The following is a 3402-nucleotide window of genomic DNA, read 5'->3' as shown; positions in this document are numbered from 1 at the left end:
CAAACAAGCTGTAGTATTTTTAATTTATGTTTTCGCAAATGTCTTAATAAGCAATATGCTGCACAAAGTAGAGTGTGTTTTTCAGCTGGACGAGCTTTCTCTCTGGAGGGGGGAACAGAGAAAGTGGAGGATTGAGAGTGAGGGAAGGAAATGGGAGGAGGGAGGGATGATGAGGGAGGGAAGGGTGGTGGGGTATTTAATATGGGGAAAAAGTCTATGTATATTTAAAAGAATAAACTCTGCGACTGGCGAGTAACACCTGTCTTTGTTGTTGTTTTTGATTGACGAACATTATGGAAATCCTACTTTTTTACCTACACTTCTCATAATGCAATTTGTGTCATAAATTTGAACAAAAAGTCTCAAGCCTGATGACATCACTATGACGTCATCAGGGTTATTTTCGTCAACTTGACAGATGGAAAACATTATATGACTGTTTTCACAGACTGTGTAGCACTAACCATGACAAGTAAACTGAACTTTAGGGCTGCAACTAACGATTATTTCTATTGTTGATTAATCTGTCTTTGATTTTCTCGATTAATCAATTAGTTGTTTGGTCTATAAAATGTAGAAAATGGTGAAAAATCTGTGTTTCTCAAAGCCCAAGATGACGTCCTCAAATGTCTTGTTTTGTCCACAACTCAAAGATATTCAGTTTGCTGTCATAGAGGAGTAAAGAAACCAGAAAATATTCACATTTAAGAAGCTGGAATCACAGAATTTCTTTCTTTTTTTCCTCAAAAAAATACTCAAACCAATTAATAGATTCATCTTTGCAGCTCTACTGAACATCATATGTAAAATCGGTGGAAGTGCCCCCTTAAAACTAATCCAGAGTTTTCTTCAGAACAGTTAGTATCTTAGTCAAAACAATATTCAAGTCAAATAAATACGTATGTGTTAACAGGCTATTCTATTTCCACCCTGACATGAAACAAACCAAAAATATGTGTTCTAATACAAAATTTAAGTTCCATCGTGTAACATTTGAGTATTTTCTGCAATGAAAAGCATCATCAATAACAAGATCAGTTCACACACAAAGTAATGTTCCATCACGCTTACATAAGCTGCTTATTCACAGTACACCTAGAATGAGCTTTACAAACTGCGTGTGCACGTGTTTTGATAAAAGCAAATTGGAGACATATTGTCAGACCACTAAGAGAAAGCAGCTGACTAAAAATCATGAAAGGAACCCTGAGATCAGAGATTCAGCTCGATTTCTATTCTTGCAGACTGTTTACAAACCGGCACGAGAGGAACCTTTAAGCTATAAAGTGTTTCCTCCCCCGGCTTCTACTGCACCACTGAAACTGCTCTGTGGCCGTGAACAGACAGACTTTGGTTGTTCTGGGCAGTTCTGCAAAATATTAATGTCAAACTGCATGAACGTCAAGTGCGGCATTGAATCTATCCTCTGTATATATTCCCCAGCTAAAAATACAGAAGAACATCTATATATATATATCACACGAACAAAACAGCCAGTCATTCCTGCAATACACTTGCCACAATGTCAGAAGAATTTGCTTAAAGCAAGATAAATAATGGCTTATGGTCTGATCCTGAACTAATGAGGTAATTTTATAGTTTGTGTAACATCCAAAAAGATAGTTTCAAGGATGTTTTCTACAGACAAAATCACATAAACACAATCTAATGAAAACAACTGCAAATACTGCTGCATGTGATTCATATTAGATTGCTTGTCAACTGCTGCACACGTCCGTTATATCCCTGCCTATTACTTTTAACTCATATCTTCTGTTCCTCTTTGTTTGACTTAGTAAATAACCATATACATATCTATACATGTTGCAGTTTTGTGACTGATACACCTGTCGCTGGTCTCTAGATCTCTGTTAGGTGCTTTGAATGCATGTTTTAAAGCTTACAATGCTTCTAAATGGCATTTAACTTCATTTGACTCACCTGTGTAACAGTGTTTATCATTTAAGAATAACCAAGAACCAAAGGGTGGCATCTTTTTAGGAGTATAAAGGTAAAAAATAAATTATGTTACACCAGTACTACCTCAAAGTTGTGTTTCTGCAGTGGCTTGAAGGGCTCAGATGGTTGTGACTACACTAAACTCTAACCAGAGGAGGGGAGGTGGCTGGATAAAACCAGCAGTCCCTGAGAGACCAGGAGAGCCTGGACAGGAATGTAGAGATGAGCCCATGTTGTTAGAGAAGACAATTTTTCACACTTCTTCTTCTTTCCCATCTCTCTCCAAAGCTTTTTTGTTCTTCCTTTCTTTATTACACATCACATATTATCCAGGATTAACAGCATTACGGTGAGATGGATCTGTGAGATGAATTACGGCTGATTTGATTGGGCTTGTAGCCATTATTGTCACTCAGGTTGTGTGACATGTAATCCCCAAATGCTGACTAGGCCCATAGGATTGTCTCAAAGCATTTTGTGACCCCTGGTGGCAGCAGCCATTATTGCAGCTCCACATTCAGTTCTGAAACAGGGCTGCATGCAGGTTTTTGTTGCACATTTTGCAGTTTAGTTATAGAGAATTTAGCTTCTTCGGAGCTCTGATAGTCATCTCATGTTGCTGTGAACACATATCATCCTGCGCTGATTGCAGGATATTCTTGACAGATGTTGCTAATATAGGCCTTCATCCCAATATGAGAAACCTTTGCACCAATCTCTCCAACTAACATTGACCTTTTGTATGCTCAGTATGGAGTATGGTCTTGATTCATTATCTTCTGGATCATAAACCCAGTGAATCTGCATTGCATCATTCTGCGATAATGGCTCTGCAGTGCCTGTCTGCTTCCCTCATTCCCAGACAGTCTGGTGGCTGCAGGGCTACGACCGTTTACTGCTACTACCAGATGAAATAGTTTTGGCACACATAAATCATTTAAATGTCTGAATAATTAGCAAGTCATCGGGCAGGCATCAGGCTCAGGCAGAACTGTGCTGTGTTTGATCTTTGAAGTGTAAATAATACCATCATATGTCTTTGTCAAGACACTAAAATGTTAATTATGAAAAAATTAGATATTTGCAATGAGAACAGAAAACTTATGCTATTACTCAACTGTTTATATTAAAAAAAAATGAAATTAGTTTGCCGTCAAATACTAACATGCATCAGCAACACTGCTTTTCAGTGGTTAGACACAATTTTACAAATTTAGGTGTAATGCTAACATTCATTTGGAGATGAGCTGGTCATTGATTTTCTAAAGAAAACAGCTTTTTCTTTTATAAACACATGGCAAGATAAGATAATGCAATTATTGCTGTGCTTATTGTTGTTCACACAATGCGGAAAGACTAGTATTAGTAATCTGCGTGAAAACAACTACTTTTGACCTCTAATGTTAGCAAATTTGTTGCACACATACAGTAAAGAAACTACAA

The sequence above is a fragment of the Sebastes umbrosus genome, chromosome 8 (genome assembly GCF_015220745.1).
Source record: "Sebastes umbrosus isolate fSebUmb1 chromosome 8, fSebUmb1.pri, whole genome shotgun sequence".
In the NCBI taxonomy this organism is placed as follows: Eukaryota; Metazoa; Chordata; class Actinopteri; order Perciformes; family Sebastidae; genus Sebastes; species Sebastes umbrosus.
This window is presented reverse-complemented; position numbering follows the sequence as displayed.